This window comes from Chroicocephalus ridibundus, chromosome 3 (genome assembly GCF_963924245.1).
Source record: "Chroicocephalus ridibundus chromosome 3, bChrRid1.1, whole genome shotgun sequence".
NCBI classification, from domain to species: domain Eukaryota; kingdom Metazoa; phylum Chordata; class Aves; order Charadriiformes; family Laridae; genus Chroicocephalus; species Chroicocephalus ridibundus.
Genome location: NC_086286.1, coordinates 56841894 through 56861787, shown reverse-complemented (window position 1 = coordinate 56861787; position 19894 = coordinate 56841894).

The following is a 19894-nucleotide window of genomic DNA, read 5'->3' as shown; positions in this document are numbered from 1 at the left end:
ATGAAGCAACCCCAGCTTGTCTGCTGACTGAATTTTAACAAGCATATGCTTTTTGTCAACATTAAGACAAGAGACAGTTTTGCAGGAGATGAACTTTTGGAGGCCTCTTCTTACATGAGGGGAAAACACAAAAAGACTGCTATTATCAGCAAAGCCAAGGAAGGGGTCAACAGCACAAACAAGAGAATTGTCTAGGCAGGTATTTCACAGCAGAGAAAGGGAAAGAAAAGTTTTGTAGTGGGTCATTGCTGAAGTGACAAGTAGTGCTGTGATAATTTTTTTTTTAGATGAATAGTTCATTCTACCAGTGAATGCAACCTCTCCACTGTCCTCAAGATAGTACTGACAAGCCAGGAAAAGGATTGTTGCGGCAGCCTTCTGGTCATAGCAGAGGAATAAGAAATTTATCTGTGAGGGTGGAGAGGAGAGGTAGCCAATTTTCAGAAGGTTATGGAGGAAATAAGGGCAAAACTTTAGCTCCGATGCAGCTTTAGGCTCAAGGAGAGAACTATTGTAAAGAATAAAGTGGCAAGGAAGATGGAGCAGATTCTGCAAAAGAAAATATAGACTTGTCGGGGGAAGATTGGGAGCTCTGCTTTGTGCCTGTGGTGGCAGGACATCCATGAAGACACTCAGAGACTCAGGCAAGTATTAAGACACGATGAAATAAGGAGTAATTTAAGTTAACCAAGGTAAGCAGAAGAAATTACACAAACTAGCTATGTGCCCAGTTTCAAGGCTGAAAGTGCGTTGAAGTGATATAAACAAGAATATTGCTGCAGTTAGCCTGTTCCATGCCTAATTTGTCAACTGCAGTCATTACTCTCCATGGCACCATCACAACCTCCACAGCAAATAACTGCAGTGTTACAGACTGAAATGTATATGAGGGGTAAGCAGCAGGAAAAGATTAATCCATCATTAGCAACTTTGTTCCTTGGAGTGTGTATGCCATGAGAGGAAAAAAATTCTACTCAATGAATACATATAACAAATGAAGTTGTTTTTACATGCTGTGTGTTTTATATTTTCAGGAAGGTTTTGCTAATATTTTACAGATGTTAGTGAAGGTTTTATCTTTACAGTCCCTCAATGACTTCTGTTTGCCTGTGTGCTGTCAGCCCAGCAAACCTAAGCTCAAGTGCATAGTAAGTTGTCCTCTGCAGTAGTAAGGACCAGCAGTCGAATGTAAGTAACTCTTACCCATGAATCACAGCTCAGCTCACCTTCCCATCATTGTGGTGGTTTTACAAATGAGAATGCTAGTACAAGCATTTTGGACAGCAAAAAAAATGCCAATGGAGAAGATTCATTCAACAAGAATTACATACAAAAGTACCAATCACTATTGGGACCATGAACAAGCTCTTTGCTGTACACATGAAGGGTGCAAACACAAAAAAAAAAAACAAAGTGCAAACCTTACATGGAGACTTCTGCCATAAAGGACTTCAAATGCCACACTAATTCCACCATCTAAGCAGGCAGTGAAAAAGTAAGACATTTTCAGGAAAAACTTTGTAAGTCTGAAACGTAGCTTGATTTTCTATAGGAAGTTTATTACTTCAGGTATATTTTATGCGTGTGAATTTATCATGCAGTTCAGTTTTGGTCTATCTACCATGTTACAAAAGAGGAAATGAATCAAAATATCTTACAATTAGCGAATCAATTGTTCTAAAAGACCTACAAAGCATTTTTTCTTCTGTATATTCTCTAGTTAGTGAAGGAGACCACTTTCAAACAGGTATACATTTCTGCAGAGGAGCTACCAATGAAGATTTGTGCAGCTCTGTTACTGTAACTCAGTGATTTCTATGTCCTTGAAAAAATTGTCTGGCAGCTGCTTGCGATCTAGCAAGTGTGTCAGCAAAAGTGACCCATATGTCAACCTTTCTCTTTGCAACCCTCTGCTGATTGTGAAAGAAGCGTGAAAAAATTCCAAAAGGTTCCAGTTCTCTCTCTTTAACTACTGCCATGTGTGGGTGTTTTGGATCTACAAGTTCTCGAGTTATTAAAAAAAAACAAAACAAAACTGGAAATTTTCATAAGGACAAACATTTGCAAGATTTTGTATAATTCTTTCTTCTGAGGAGGCCAGGTGCTTCACATCAGTAACCTTACCTAAGATACAGTGGGCATCTTTTAAATTTTAGGATCCATATAGCTAACAAATAATACTGAAACCTGATTTTCTAATCATAGAATCAGAGAATAATTTGGGTTGGAAAGGACCTTTAAAGGTCATCTAGTCTAGCCCCCCTGCAATGACATCTTCAACTACATCAGGTCGCTCAGAGCCCCATCCAAACTCACCTTGAATGTTTCCAGGGATGGGGCATCATCACAAGGGTCCCCTTGTACTTCAGGGCTCAAGTGCAGTCAAATCAGTATCTGAGTGCCTAACATCTTTTTGATGGTTGTACCGGCATTTCTAATTCTAGTCCCAGGTATGACTAAGCGAAAAGATACACAGGAGCTAAGGGAGGAAAGACAAAAAACCTGATTTTATTTCTCAAAATTCAAGACCAGTTTACTTAGATTCTTTTACATACTTCTTCAAAAGTAGAAGGTAAACTTTTTAAGCTTTTGTGGCCTTTGACAGTAAACTATTTTTGTGGTTGTAAATAGGTAACATGGCCAAGTCAAATGAATCTCTCAGAACAAAACAATGCCAAAGGTTAACAGAGACTACATAAGAGCTACCTTTCTGTTGAGTAAGACAATTTTGCAGTGATAGTTTTCTCAAGTAATTACTGTGATATCTTTCATTTTGAAGGCTGAATTACTGAAAATTTTCAAAATCTTCCTTGGCCAATTTGAGTGAAGTTATTCATGGCCTTGTCCTGATTCCTTAAAAACCCAGTGAAAACAGTAGGATCCCCTCCATTTCTGTGTTTCTTTGTTGGTCTAAATAGGTTTTCCTTTGCAGATGGCATTGTAGACACTACATAATCTCTTTACAGAAAGTACATTCAGGGCACTGCATCCTGTCAGCAATGTTTCCTTGGCTCATCAGGTTAGATCTGGTGACATGCTGGCTTTCACACATGCAGATACCAGACCAGCATTGCATGCAAGGCACCTCGACACAGAAACCAGACCACTGACTCAAGTGAGAAGGGGTCACTGAAATGAAAGGTGCTACTCCACTCCATCTGACACACAAAACCAATCCAACATAATAACGTGTTCCTGTGATAAGACACCTCCACTGAAGTAGCACGTAAAGGATTCAACAGGGTGAAGTATAGCTATAATTTTTGGCAGTTTTGTCAGAGATATTAACAGGACAGTGTGTGTGTTTTGTTGCCTCACTGTATGCAGGGCACTTTTGAGGACTCCATATTATTTTTCATGGCATGAGAAGATGCGATCCTTACAAGTAAATGGAAGATTATTTTCTGTCAGCATGCTGACAAGCGTAACCTCCTCCACGAACTTTGGATTCTTTCTGCGAAGCTGTGTTTTTGCTAAGAATAATGCTGGACGTGGCGAGACTAACTGTAAAGATGCTGCCATAATGTATGCAGAGCTGAAAAGTTACTCTATCCTTTTTGGATCTTTTCTACAGCAGATAGGAGAAGTTTGATTTTTTTTCCCAAGAGATTTTTATCCTTCTTTTTGCCCTGGAGCTCTTTTTCCCGGAGCATTTATTTCCTCTGGCTCTATGATAGTAATCATTCTGCATGGATACATCTGTGACCCTACGGATAGGTGAGTGCAAAATGGACAACCATAAATTTTATTTAAGGATCAGTGGCAAGGAATAAAATGAAAATAACGAAACTGGCCGGAAGACACTGACATTAGAAGAGAGTCTTAATATTCCTCCCTCCCCCTCTCACTGAAGTTTTAAAGTCTTGGAAATTGTCCTTCAGGGTAAGTTTAATGTGCAGCAAATACAGACTTATCCACATGACCCTCATTAGCATTTATGAGGAGTTGTTTTGGCTCTCATTTTGGGAACCTTGTTGCTGGATCCTGCAAAACGTAGCTGTGGAGCACAATTTATGAGTTACAAGCACAGGTTACAAGCGCAAGGGTAGCAGAAGCTTCCTGTTGTCTTTCACAGGAGACAACGTTGACAGACAGGTGTGTAGGAGAAAGCTTGGACGGAGTCGGAGCTGAAGGAGCCACCATTTAGGCACTGTAGCTGTAGCCATTTTTTTAATATTCTTTTCGAAGAGCAGATTACAAAGCACCTGCCATTCAGAAGGCAATGGAGTTTCCCTAGCTACTCCTGTCAAAGATGCAACTGCAGCTCATGCAAACCGTATCTGAGGTAACTACGAAAAGTAAACCGCGAACAGAATAATAATGAACATAATGCAGGACACAGAGATCTGCTGGGTAAGTACTTGGGGGTGAAGCTTGCCCTGAACTCCACTCTGTCCTGGTAGCACTGCTGCCTTCTAGGCAGTCCAGCTCAGCCTGAGGGACAAAGGCAGGGAGAGAAAACTGCCAGGTCAGTTCAGGGCAAAGCCTGGAAAGCGAGAGCAAAGGGAGCCAGCAGAAACAGCATCTTCTAGCGGGAAGGTGGAGGTGTTTGGCCTCTGAAACGTGTGAAGAAAAATTTGTCTGAATGACATCCCGACTCCCCCTCTCCCTGGCAGGCACTGTGCAAGTGCCGATTGCACGGCCATTGCCACCGCCACCAAGGTCTGCCCGAGAGCCTGCAGCAAGGCCCTGCTGCCCCGCGAGGGGGGTGATAACCACACGCCTCCAGAACACGGCGGGGCTCTCACTCAGCATCACTACTCTTCACACCTTTTAACTAGCTTCCTTTATTCGTAAGGATGATTTTTTATGAGCTGAACACCGGATTAGGAGTTCAAGTGGACTTGAGATTTATAAGGTTCAGTATCGAGAAACAGACTACCGACTTTATTTGCATTCTGCTGTAGCAACAGCCTCTCACTATGCACTGGATGAGAACAGAAGATCAAAAGTCTATTTTGAGACTGTGCCTGGAATTCACTCTACAGATGTTGCCTTAACATATTGCTTTTAAATCAAATCAATTATATATATTTTTTTTTTATTTCGCACTCATACTACCTTGCTCTAGAGCTTGCAAGTCACCCATTCCAGCCGGACAAAAGATACAATGTGATATCCAAGAAAATCTTGTTTAACCTACATTTAAAAAAGTTGATCCTGCACAACAGACTCCTTGCAGCCCGATGCCTCTGTTTTTCTGACTAAACCCAGCTAACACACACATTTACCTGGTGAGAATTTAATAGGTGTGGAAGATACCGATTCTGTGCCTTGATTCGCAAGCAGCAGCCAGCATAAAATTTCCCAGACTGGTTCCCTGAACCATATAGTTCCAGGTTTTTTGGAAGTCCCCATGGACATTCAAATCTTACCTACATTTATATGCATGAAAACAAGTGACACTTTGAGGTTTTTGTTTGTGATTATTTGCTGTGCTTGCTTATGTAGTTCTCAGTGGATGCAAATTAATTTAAAATTTCATGGCATTATTGGGATTTTTGTTTCTAAGTTTGTCCCTTGAAGCCAACAAATAGCCATCTGCTTTGCAAACTCTTCATTTTTAGTGTCCCATGTGCTCGTGACTCCTCAAAACGTCAGCTTTTTTTTTCCCCCAGGTATTTAAATATTAATTTGTTTAACCTTGATTCATTCCACTTAATACACTGAATAAAGCAAAATATTGCAAAGTCACCCTCACATGAAGTGCAAATAAAAAATACTCTGAGGGACCGGAAGGTGCTTCCCTTGCTCCTTAGGACATGAGGAGCTGGGTGGGATGCGAACGCCTTGCGTGTCATGGTTTGCCATTCTGCCTGAAAAAGGAGTATTGGCAGTTTAGTATGTGACACTACAGGAGATGATACTTAGCTGCAAGGTGGGCAGAAAAGGAGGAAAACTGAGGACCCTGCAAACAGACGTGCGGTGGGGGCAGGTCGCAACACTGGGGCTGGCAGGGGGGACCTGCCCGCACCCCCACATGGAAGCAGCAGCAGCAGCAGCTCCTCTCAAGCAAAGAAGGTTGTTGGCTGGCTCACTGGCCAGACTGCCCTGGGCTAGCAGGACAGCCTTCAAAGCCAGTGCTGGCATTTTTACCAGTTGCTGCTGGGTATATAACTGGTTGGAAAATTTCTGACAGAATAATGTTTCCATTAAAGAGACAGTTCTATTAAAATTGACACATTTCACAGAAAGATGACAGCATCGATTCATTTGGACTCTTCCCATTTGAAAAATGAGCATTCTCGTTTCAATTCTATGCTATGAAAACAGCTCATTTCAACTTTTACTACTGTGATTTACTATGCATTTAAATACTAAGTGAGCTGTTACATACACATAATATGGATAGATAGTATTCTGACATTAAAGCTACCTAGTGATTTAACTATATAAAAAAAGGTTTCATAGTATCAAAAGCAAACATTTTGATAGCAGATTCACACTGCAGTTTCCACAGGATCTGTTCAAAGGAAGCGTCAAAGATGAGGCTTTACAAAACAAAATGAGAAATTAGGTTCGCCTATGCAATGCAGCCAGTCAGGTTTCTGAACACCTCTGCATGGGAACCACTAACCAAAGCTGTCATGTTCTGCAAAGCAGGTGCTTGGAGGAGGCTCCTGATTTCCACAGGCCTGGTCATTGCCCAAAGCTAAGCCAAGGAGCTAGCATGAATGCCTATTGCTTTCTTTCCTCTCTACTTGAATCTACTGTCAGTACACTGCTAGAAAGCCGGGGAGAGGCAGAACTGGCCGCAGCCACTCATCAACCAGCCCTCACATCCTTCTCCCTCCACCGACTTTCAAATTGGGATGCAGCCTTTTAGTTAGTGGCTGGCCAAACACAGCTGTTAGAAATGTGATGTCGCAGCAAGGCTGCAGGACCCAGCGATGTGGGTGTAATTGAACAATAATGATTGAGGTGTAAGACATTTCCTGGGGAACCGATAACGAGCTGGGAGGAGTTAATGGCCCACATTGTGCTTTGGCTCATTAACTGCTAGCAGATATTAATCCCCAGAGAACGTTTCTGGTGGAGGCTGGTGTTGCTGCTTGATGGGAGGTGAGGCTGTATTTTGTCTTCTTTATCCATACCTGTTTGTTGCCACCTGTATTATGAGTTTGATGGTGACCACTTTCCCTGTGTCAGAGAGAGCCATAGGGATCCTAAATATCCTCCATATGCCCTAGCAAAGGTCTTGAAGTCACCAGGTGGTAACTAGCTGTTCCTGCACAGCAGTGCCTGGTTGTGCTAACTCGCGGCCTGTGGGCCAACTCCAGATTCCCTCACTGTGGCTCAGTTATATGCTGGCCCCACTGGCAGGGAGTTTTCTCCTTTTCCATAGGCAATGCCATACAAGTATGAGAAAAGGAAATGCAGAGAGAATGACTTATGTGTTCTAATTTATTCAGGGAAACTTCAGAGTGTCCTGTAATTTATAAGATAAAATTAATTATTCTTTAAAAGGAGCTGCCCCACAAACAGTTTCTGAGAAGAAAAAGATGTAAAGCAAATAAGCAGCTACTTTTTGAGGACATAAAATATAATAACAGAAGTTATTGATGGGTGTACCTTTGTCAGAGAAGCTCAATAACATTATCAACTAAATCATATCCCAGTCTTTTACAGCTTCCCAACAGTAATGGAAGTTAGCCTCTTATTTTTAGTTTGTCCAATAAAAGAGATTGCATACAATTTTATGTCACTTTTTGTAGGTTTTAAAGTTATTTTATTTTCTACTCAGAAGGGAAATACTCACTGGAAACATCAGACTGAAAAATCAAGACTCTTTCCAGCCTCTCTCCTAAAAATACCAGGGACAGCTTTGGGAATCGGCATCAGCGTAAACAGCTCCTGCTGGGCTGTCCACTGGGAATTACCTGAAAGTAACTTCTTGTGGAACTCTACTGACCAAGATAAAATTACACCAAAGGTGAATTTGGTCCTGACTACAAGGAGGAAGGACAGAATCACTGTGGATACCATGGTACTTGTAGCTGTTTGGCTTACCAGTAGGTTTGGAATTGTTCTCTTCATATCTGCACTGGGAACATGAGGGAAAAATCATTAATGGCAGGAGGAATTAAAAAGACAGGCTAAGGGCAGCTATCCAGTGAGATGCAGCCGTTATCTACGTGCCCAGAGCACTTGCCATGAACTCATTTAAAAAACAGCACTGTTTTATAGCTGGTGCTCGAGAGAAATGCTCATTTGAATTACTTTGCAGCAACAGTGCTATTTATGTTAAAGGTCAGATAAACAGGCTCGTGTTATAGAAAAATTCCACTCAATAACAGGGCTGTCCCTGAAAGACAAGAGGTTTGAGAAGGTCTTTTTGTTCAGTTTCCTGTACAAGCCAGCCTTGGCAAGAACAGAGAAATCAGGCAGGGTCGGCCTTATTCAAGAAGAGCAAGGTGGTTGTGGCAAGGCCGAGTGGACTCTGGGCACCAGGGTTGCGTTGGACTGGAGGGGATATGAGCACAGGGCAGAAAAAACAGCCAACCTGACCAATTTCACAATGGAAAGCTGCAGATGCACAAGGAATGTTTTATGGGTAGCGTTTTGACCCTCAATAAGCCAAGCAGTTATTAAGACTGGGACTGTGGGCCACTCTGCTGATGCAATGGGTTTTGTTCACTCTTATGTATATGACTATACTGTATATTTTCCAAAGAAAGCTGTTTGTCATTTCATCTTCTAAAAGACTGTCCTGTGATCCTAAAAGGCTGAAGAATACCTGGAAAGCAACTAGGAAGGTCACAGCTTCAGTTCCCGAACCATGAGAATTGATGCATTTTTGGACAGGGAAGACTTAAAGCAAGACCATTGAGAAAATGGAGTCTGACTCCGGCAGTAACCATTGACATACAGTCCAAAGTCACAAAATAAAAAGGGAGAGAGACTGAAACGTGTGACCGCAATGAAATAACTGTTCCTGTGTCATAGTGGCTGGGTGGAATAGTATGAGATAAATATACTTATAGTAAGAAAAGAAAATAGATTGAACGCTACTCTCAGGATGGTATAAAATGCAATAGAGTGGTATTCCTCTCTCTTAAACTTTATAAGTGTATTACAAGTAGAATAAGGACTGAACTTGAACAGAATAATACTTCAAGGAACAAGAAAATAAGAAATTGGTTTCTTTATTCTTTTTGTTATATTGTTTCATATCACTTTTATTGTTCCTCATCTAAAGTGCAAGAAGGCCTCAATATGTGTGTGCGATGCCAAAATAGACTTTGGATTTAGAATTAATATTCTACCCTTATAGCAGAACAGTCATTCAAAAACTGTCATAAATGATATACCTAATACCATAAAGCAGTTCTGAGAGTGGGTGAAGTGAGGGCTTGAGGCTTCTTTTTTTTATATTTCTTGAGTGCTTATGGGGCTCCCACTGCCACAGAATCTTAAACTTGTGACTTTAAGAATTTATTCTCCTAATACTTAGATGTTATTAGAGAGTTGAAGGAGCAAGTCCATGAGAAGTGACAACCTAGAGCCCTAGAGTATTGATGGTACTCCTCAAGCTTTCTGCTTAGTGAGGGGGGGAAAAAAAAAAGATATTTTGCATTTTCACTGGTAAGTTCCCTGAAGTTCTTCTTCTGCTTAACTCCAGAGCAAGTTCTCCATCTCACAGGCTCAGCAAATTTATTTAATTCCCAAAATTGGACAGGGTCCCCAGTTTAAATGTTTCTTGGCCATAGTGAACCAGACCTAGCAGCCATCCTTAGCACACTCTTTAGAAAATATATACATAAGTAGGCTTGATCTCCAGTCAAAGTGTTGGAAGCTGTAGTTGTTCGAAGCTGTGGAGAAAGGAAGAGCAAATGACATTGAGCATCTCTTTCTCACCATATGAACACATGCATACTTAGTCCCTCCAATAGTAGAGAGTATCCAAATTATGAGTTAATTCATATTGGATTTGCTGTCTCTAGCCTTGGGATGCACAAAACCTCTCGACCACCAGGCCTCAGCTGATATTGTACTCCCAACCTGACTCTTGAATGTGGCCTTCCATTATACAGATGTGAAATCACTGGGCAGCAAGAACACATCAAACCTTTCAGAGCCTCAAAGCACTAACTTGAGTCCACTCCCCCAAAATGTGTTAATACTTTTTGTTCATTCTTTATTTGTCATCAAATACATGCCTTGCTGAGGTTAATTCATACTAGTAGGACTCTCTGGGATGAATGTTTTAAATAAAAAAGAATTATGCCTCCTGATTCTTTTAGGTTCCCAGCTCTGGGAAGTGATTTGGTACTCCAGACCACTAGGCTTAGTCCAAGTAACATCTGGAGTCCTATATCATAGACTCATAGAATAGAATCATAGAATGGTTTGGGTTGGAAGGGACCTTAAAGATCATCTAGTTACACCCCCTCCCACCACATGCAGGGACACCTTCCACTAGACCAGGTTGCTGAAAACACCATCCAGCCTGGCCTTGAACACTTCCAGGGATGGGGCATCCACAACTTCTCTGGGCAACCTTTTCCAGTGTCTCACCACCCTCACAGTAAAGAATTTCTTCCTAATATCTAATCTAAATCTCCCCTCTTTCAGTTTAAAACCATTGCCCTTCATCCTATCGCTACATACCCTGATAAAGAGTCGCTCCCCATCTTTCCTGTAGGCCCCCTTTAGGTACTGGAAGGCTGCTATAAGGTCTCCTCAGAGCCTTCTCTTCTCCAGGCTGAACAACCCCAACTCTCTCAGCCTGTCCTCACAGGAGAGGTGCTCCAGCCCTCTGGTCATCTTTGAGGCCCTCCTCTGGCCCCATTCCAACATGTCTATGTCCTCCTCGTGCTGAGGACTCCAAAGCTGGATACAGTACTCCAGGTGGGGTCTCACAAGCGTAGAGTAGAAGCTGGATGTGATTCAGAAAAAAGATGAGATTTAAGATACAAACTTATGTCTGAAGCATTTCCTATTTACAAGTTCAATGCTCAAGCTATTGGAAAGATCCCACCAAAGTACCAGCTTCCCCAAGGAGGAGAGGGGATTGTTACCCAAGGTTGTTACTGCTTAAGCACCAGATTCAAGGCTGTGGATTCAAATTGTGAACTGGAGTCATGGAAACCCAGAAGGTGAGTCCTTTTGCAGCTTTAGCCCTATACGACTTTTCAACCGTCCCAACTGACTAGGGAACTGAATGGAAGGCTACATAAATGGCTACTTTAGGATGGAGCTGGATCATTCACACTAAGGAAGAACCACACAATTTATGGTTATCCATGTTAAAGTTAGATATCCACGTGGACATATCTCCTTAGCTGGTGGGAGGAGATAAAGGGTGAATTTATTCTTAAGAAGTGCCTGCATGGTTTATCGTAAGAGTTTAAGTGAATGACCTGGAATAACTTTTTGATGGCTACAGTTGGAAAAGACAGATCTTATTTCTTTGTGATTAACATTACTGAGAGGAAACGCTAAAACAACACTGTCCCACACCTGGTTTTCATCAAGAAGAAATCTACCGTTGACACATCAGTCATATGTATGCTTATTTAGGCCAACAGCCAAGTGACGCAGACACATAGTCAGAGATCTCCTTAGCAAGAAAACAGTCTTAGTTTTTTAATGGTGATAGCTTAGGTAATAGCACCTGGTGTAGTTAAAATCTCACTTTTTTTTTTTGACTACAGGACATATTAATGCTTCTTTCATTAAAGTCAGAACCCGCTTTTGGGAGCTAAAGAACATGTTGAAAAAACCCTCATCTTGAAATCTGTGCAATACAACCCTATGGCCTCTCACCAGACAAAAGGGAAGGGGGAGCTTGTGTTGTGCTTTCACGCATGGTTTGCACATAATGTGAGTGTAACTGTTAATGACAGCATTTAGCTGGTTGAAAGAATGTGTTTTTCCAGCATCTTCTTGCAAAATTCTGTTTTCCAGCAAACTCCTTAGATACCTAGTCTCTCAGAATAGATCACGGATTGCCAAAACCCATGAAAACAAAATGACTGTCACCACTGATTAATGAAAATAATACGCATGCTGGTAGGCGCACACTCACTAATCACATTTTCCATATACAAGTCCTGATCTTATGTTTACATTCAAAAATACTTACTTTGCATAAAAGGGAACAACAAAAGCTAAAAGTAATTAATCTGTGGGAGAACAGGGTTTGCATCTCCCTGTGTCTGAACTGAAGATGCGATGGTAGCAGTCTCCAGCTGATACCAGATTCCTAGTGACTGAATGGGGTTATACAGAGAAAAGATCCTGATATTTCCTACACATCATCACAGTCTTGAATTCTCCAGACTAGGAAAATATTGCTTTGATAAAAGTGACAGATAACAAATTGATGAAAGTTAAGCATGAGGAAGTAACTCTTTCTTTGATCTTTTTTCAACCTTAAACCCTCCAACTCTCTAAAATAAACACAGTCAGAAGGACAGGATGGATGTAATTCACTGCATCGTGCATTTTTAGACACTACAAATTGTACCCCAGACGAATTCCAGGCACGTGCTTCCAGTACCAGGTTCTCTGCCTTTCTTCTTTCCTAGCAGTCTCAGTGACTTCCAAATACTGGCTGTGTCCCATCTGTAGCTAGGAAAACAACAAAATCCATGCACACAGAACAGTGGCCATCCTCTCCCCTTCTCCATCCTTTAGCCCTGAGCCCAGTTGGCACCAGCCACCTGTCGTGGTTTGGCCTCAGACGGCAACAAAGAACCACGTGCCGCTCGCTCGGGCCTTCCCAATACAGGAAGAATCGGAAGAAAAAGGCAAGACTCTCGGGTTGAGACAAAGGCAGTTTAACAGAACAGCAAAGGGAACAAGAAAACAACAGCAATAACACAGATAGAGGAATAGACAAACACGATTACGGAACCGCCGATGCCTGCCGCTCACGCTACTCACCTACCAGACCTGGGATGCCCCAGCCCGCTCCAAGCTCGACTTCCTGCCCCCTCCCCCGGCAGCTCAGGATGGGCATGGCTCATATGGCATGGAATACCAGGAAGAATTAACCCTATCCACCCCGGAACCAGGACACTACCTTACTGTGCAGACCGTGGCCTTCCCACTCCTCCTGTGATCCTTTCTCTTCCTTGGCACTGACTGCCAGCTTTCTGGTGAGAACCTAAATTAATTTATCCAGTGGAGTGATGTCACCCCTTCAGTCCTATCATGAAGCCCCGCTGAATGGAAAACAAAAGGAAGGGAGTCGGCGCTTGAGGAACATGCTGGTGGTTTTTCCTTCATTCTCCAATTTCTACTACAAGGCTGCAGGCATAACAGACTTAGGTAAACAGATTAGTTTAATGAGAACCCAACCTGCACCCAGACCTATATTTGTATGGCACATAGCAAAGACCCTCTTTTGTCTTTTCAGTATTTTGCTGAAAGTCAGAGCATATGGAAATGACAAGTGCTAATAGTGGTGCAGCCAGCACTTCCATAGCTGGCTGGGCCACTCTTACATTCGAAATCTTCGGAATTCCTTTCTCACGGTGCACCCGAACCAAAATTTCAGATCTAAACTTCCTGTTAAACTTTGCAAAGCTAAAGCCTGGTGCTGAACTGTGCAGTGGCAGACTGGTTGGAAAGTCTTGTCCTGTCCTGAATGGCTAAAAAAAGAACCTTATGCTGATTGTGCAACTGCATGCAGGCAAGGCACTCAAAGTAGCTCTAGGTGAGGGTCCTGGTTTTCCTGGCCATTATAAAGTATCCATATCTCTTAATTACATCTAGGTAACTGGCTCTGTGGGTTAGAAAGGAATGCAAACAGCCCTCCAGTAAAGGAGTCACAACACCTTCCCTAATGTGTGCCACGGTTTCTGCCCCCGCTGCACAAGCCAGCGAGACGGGGCTGGTAGATTAGCTGGCTGTGGCACCACTGAGGCACTCCACCATAACTTCAGAAGCAAAATGGGAATCTTGTCCTTTCCTCTGCCTTTGCAACATGAAAAACAAGCCATGAAATAGCTAGCCAGAAAGAGGATTTTCTCCACCCTTTTAATAAACCTATGTGCACGTTTGGTGTATTTTTGCCATTTGAGGAAATTATTCTTTCTCTTTCACACCCAGACCAGTATGGTACAGACTGAAGTTTATACCAATCGTAAACTTGACCTAAAAGAAACTCTGATAGTACCTGATTTGTAGAAAGGTTGGTGTATTCATCCTGTGCTATCAAGTACAGCAAACCCAAAGTTTTCATGGGGAAAGTATCTGGTTTGGTGTGGACATAACGGGCGTGTTTTGTGGTAAGTTCAGATGTCTTTTGGCCACACGGCTGAGGAATGCACTCTCACTTCACATAAATATACGTATACAGTCACCGACTTCCCTTTCTCAGCATCCAGGTTGTCTGAAATCAAACTACCGAGGAAAGACGTGCATTTTTGCTATTACTGAGCACCTGCCAGTCATTTATAGCCACTCACTGCAAAGAAGAAACAAGGGTATGCTTTTTTTGTAAATAACTGAGGTATGAAGCATCAGAGACACAGGCTCTGTTACGCTGCCACCTAGTCATTGCCAGCTATTCAGCCACACAAAATATCAGTGTTGTGAGAAATTATATAATTAAGTCTGCTTTTAAAATTGCCTTTACAGAAGGACTTTAAATTCCTCTGCTTTTTGTTAAAAAAAAATATATATATTTTGCACAGTGGTACTTTTTTTTAGGATGAACATTTTATTTTTTCTTCCTTTTTGAGAAAAGTTGTTTTCTCCATTTCTTTGAGCTCTTCTAACTTACAAGATAAATGTTCATGAATTTACATTTCAAGTGGCAATTTTTCTTTGCAACATTTTTGACCCAGACAAAAAGAGTGGAAATATTAAAGGTCTAAAGTTATTGCTAGAATTTTTCATAGGTGAGTTTCTCAAAGAAAGCCAATATCAAGTAAAAATCCTTTATTTCTAGCAAAGCTTGATTTTGGAGCTGGACTCCTGATGGAAATTGTACCAAGGAAATAGTAGGGATGTTGGAAAGCACAGACGATAAGCAAAGGAAATAATTAATTTTTGAATACGAAGGAAGAACCAGGGTCATCCAGGGTAGAAAACCCTCATCTGGGAAAAGACAATTAAATGATTCATAATCTGTCATTTTCTCTTTTGAGTAGACAGAGGTTAAGAAGACAACATTGATTTGGTTTGGCCTTAGAAAGAACACTGCTGACTCTTCTTTTGCAAAGAATCAACCTTTATCAGCTGAGTAAAAATCTCATCAACTCAACTGCTAGCCAGCACTCCAAGAGTTGTACACGTTTAACTTCACAGCCATTTTTAAAACAAATACTGAGGCCTCATTTTCCTCTACCTTTCGGCAAGAGCTATCATTTGCCCAGAACTTAAGGTTAACGCATCTAAGTGAGAACCTGGGACCCTATAGCACACATACCATGAGATGGAGCAGGTGGGAAAGGAGTGGGAATTGGATATGGAGGATGATTAATGGCCTGGAATACATGTGGTTGTCATTCCTTCGAGGAACCAGGAGTAATGTTTACCTAAGCTGGGAAGTTGGGAACACTTTTTGGTTTTGGAGGGGGCGGGGGTTGGAAGTCAACAAGTACATCCATATAGCAAAATAGAAAGCACAATGTCAAAACTGGATTTGGTTACTATAAGAAAGAGCCTTCTCTTCCTGTACAAGAAGCAGGTGTGTTTGTTTTTTTCTTTCTTCCCCTTTTTTGTCAAGAATTATTAATTTTTTTTAGCTTTAGATTACATAATCCTTTAATGCTTTGGTGCTCTTTTAATTAGTCTGTTATCACTATCTTTTAAGTAGCATTTCTGAGCAATCCTGCAGGCCCTTTAATCCCGTCTGTTCAGTGTCGCCTCTGTGACTTGTTTTCTGTACGAGCATTTTCCAAATGAAAACCTTTCACCATCCTTTGTGTCTTAAATCATCCCCTTTGCAGCAGAAAGAAGGTATCAGCCAGTTAAGTATGGCAATTCTAACCTTCTCAGGTATTTCTAGTCCTGCAGAAATATTGCAAAACACCAAAAGCACTTGAGCAGAAATTTTAAAAGCATGCAGAGAACGTAAACTAGTTTTAAAAGTTTGCAGTGATTGGTACATCTAGCAAGCAATACCCTACCATGACCTTTTAAAAGCATCGAACACCTAGTGAAAAATACCAAGCAACAAGGATGCCAATTTTTTTGCGTTTTGTGTGCGGCCTCTCTTTGTGAAGGAGGCAAAGAGAGAAGCTGTTACCTTAAAAGCACTCCGGTAAGAGGCACTCTGCAGCTGCAGTTTTGCCATGATGTCTCTGTCTAAATTAAACTGCAAATTTCTGCAATTACCTAAAGTGGTAAATGCTGAATTTTGAACCTTAGCTAAGTCTTTTGTAAACTACTACTGTTTCTTTGCTTTCAGGGAGTTCTGGCTTCTCTACAACCACCAGCACAGAAATAAAAGCAGAGTATGAAGGTGAATTAATTAGTTTCAGCTCTGATAACAAAGAGGTATACTACAGCTGCATCTTTTGGAAAAAGAAAACAGGTAAAAGACGAAGGGTAGGCTTGAGACAGGGCTTTTCCCTGGAACCTGTTTCTAGCTTGCCATTTGAGACTGAGCATTTTGTTGGGTTACTTTGGGCTCAGCTGTGACTGTCGTCAAGACCCAGACTTTCAGACTCTATTTGCACCGGGCACAGGAATTCTGAAAAAAAAAAAAAAATCCCTGCAGGAGGCACAAGTATTGTAACTACTGTCTGTAACACAGCGCTTGAAGCAGCCCAGGGTGATAACTCTCTGGAGCAATTAGTGTATGTATATAACAGTATCCAAGTTTGCATCTAACCAACCTTTTGCTTTCTTTGGGGAAGTCTTCTGGCCTGTTGCGTGCACATGCTGAGCCCCACAGCCAGTGCTTGCTGCAGGGCATCTGTAGATATGGAGGCTATAGGTGCTGCCCTGTAGCTGTTGCTGCTACCCTGAGGCTGAGGTGTCTTTCTGAAAGAACAGGACCAGAGCCAGGAGTGGGCGTGGCTGTAAGGCACAGGTCTTGCTCCTGTACAGGCTGATGGCTCCTATCCTCACCAGTAAGGATGGTTTTTTCATCCTGGTTGCTGGCCCCTTCGCACATGCTACTCTAGTGCAGGAGCAGCAAACCAGCTCCTCTGCAGCTACAGAGGAGAAAGCTGTATTCTAACAACAGCCATGGAGCTAGACTCTGCTTTTAGTGGGTTGCACTTTGTTTACACACTTCTTTTGCTTGCATGTATTTTAAACTTTAATCCTCAATTAGTTTTTTTAAAAAACCCTGTTGTATTGAAATGGCTTCCCTGCTCTACTGGTTCCCTATCGGCTGTGCAGCCAGCAGTCCTTGAGCCATGCGAGCCCCATACACGGCTGTCTGTGAGGTTGTGGCCTGGGAGCTAACCTGCTTCTGGTAATAGGAAGACTCTAGTAAGGCTTTGACAGTTCAAACTGGTGTAAAGCACTGTGGTCTGACTTGCTGCAGGTTAGCGCATTCTTCCCGTTTTGAAGCCCGTAGCCTCTCCGGCCTGTATTAGAGATGACACGGGCACCACTGGCCTCCCCTCCAGGCAGTGCATCAGCTCAGCGGGCTGCTGGCTCGGCTTACGTCCTGCGTCACATGTTTGATTTGCTGCTTCGGGTCTGATCCGAGTTTAAAGTTCAGGTCCTGTGGGTTTAAGTTTAAGGCATTTTGTTGTTGTTTGTCAAGCCTGAAATATCTTCCTTCCTGACATTCGTGAACTGACTTCTTGTCAGCATGTTATCTCTTTCTCTAAAAGCCCACAATCCCTCACTAAAGCCAGTGAGAACTGTTTTTAAACACTGCTAATACTTTTTTCTGATACATGCTGTATTTTAATCTGTATCTTCATATATAAGTGAAAATTCATGAAAGAAAGGAATGATTTTGGATGTGTCCAATTCTGCATTTATGACTTGTCACATTAAGGAAGTTTAGTTTTCTCCAGCGCAAACACTCAGCACTTCTTGTGAAACTAGTCATCCAAAAATCCTCTAAATACGTTTTGAAAATTTGAAACTTGTTTGCATTTAGGTCGCAGTCTTGCAGGTCTATATCAGAGCTCCCTTTTGTTTTAATCAACGGCTTATACCAAGCCCATTTTTCCTCTCCTCTTTCTGCATCTATAACAATTTTAAGTTGTTCAGCACTGGACCTGCCCTTCCGTACTGCCATGCTGTCTACAGCACACTCTGAATGCTGGGGCTGAAAATAAGACGCAGGAAGTCTTGGTCTTGGTTGTGCCCAGGTCCATTTGCCCAGCACCCTGCTGCAAATTTTGGTGCTGAAAACACAGTTCCGATGTTGCCCAGTGAACTAAGATTTTGGCAGGAGAACTACCAGCTGGAGCAAATACAAACTGCAAGAAGGTGAATTACGCTTCCGTCAAATGGGTTTCCTGGGCCTGCTCTACACTGATATGGTTGTGCAGCTTAGTTCCTTACGTTAACCCCTAGTAAAGCTGTTGTGTGACGCTGTATGTGACTGACAACAGTGTCAGCGAGTGGCCAGGGGGCTTTTCCATGGTACCACTCCTTTCTCTCCTGCCTTCTATGTGAACATGCTGTAGCTTGACTAGACGTGCTGGCACTGAGTATCTGCAGCATTACAGCAGTACAGCACCAAAAAACCCACCCCAGCTACGGAGACAAAGCTTTCACTATGAGAGGTGTCAAATGGAAGAAGACACAGTGTGTGCTTGGTTTTACAGAATTACACAAATAAGACTTTTTGACAGATTTTCTTTGTGGGATCAGCAGCTCTTTAAACTGTATTCCTTTCATAGGCGCTTTATTAACACTGACGCCCAGGCTTGTTAATTTGGCACCCTGTGCTGCCTGTGCATTGAGACATTAAGCAGGTTTCCTCTTCAGCTCTGCTACCCATACATGTGGAGGAGCAGCGGGACCTGGAAAACGTGACGTCCCTTGCCGACTGTTATAAACCAGCTCCCAGGCGCCGCTGCTGCTGGGGCAATGTGCTCACAGTCACTGCCCGAAGAAGCAATTTTTCTGCAGAGTCGACTCAGCAGGGTAGGGGGCAGGGTCTGGCCAGTGGTACAGAAATTGTAGAAACAATAACCGCAAGAGAATTTTAAAAGCCGTTGGAAACTTTTGAAGCTGGATCATACCAAAAATAAGACAGAATAGACTAGTACCTAGAGAAGATGACTTAGAGGAAGCCTGTACCTCTCCAGAGATTTATCCCTGATTCAGATGGCATTGTTTCTCTCCTTTTTCCATCAACATCTTCACAATCCCTCCTCTTGTCAGTTTTCTGGAGATAGAGCGTGCCCTAAGAACAGGAGACAGCAGACATCCTCTCCCCTCGCTCATAGTGTGAGACAAATATTGGTAAGCCTTCACTGTGTATTTGCCATGCGCAAAACCTGTTGCAGGTTTCAGGAAGGGGAGTGCAAGAGACCCACAACATCGGGGCATTAAAGAAGCCAAAGCTGACAAGGCCACTCCTGTCCGTAGGTGCCAGAGTAGCTAAGAGTGCAGCAACTCTTTCTTTCAGACAAGCAACTTAGCTTTAAGAAAGTGGCTCTTGAGGAGGTGCAGAGCTGGCTGACTCCTTGCTGAGGGATGCGCTTGGCTGTGCTGCCCCGCAGGCAGAGCCCAGGCAGAGCAGTCCTGGCCACGCTGCAGGGAAGGGCACCACTTGCCCTCTGGCTCAGCAGGGCCACTTGTAGGGCTACGCTGGCATGTGCGGCAGCACCAGCACCACCATCATCCTTCTCTGGACCTTCTCTTGGTATCACTTGCCAGAGGAGGATCACATCCTGCTGGAATGGTGGGCAGGGACCAGCCATGTTACTGCTGGCACCTGAGCGTAGACATGCTGTAAACGGCCTCGTAAGAGCTTAGGGACCAGAGTAGAAATCTGTACTATCTTTAT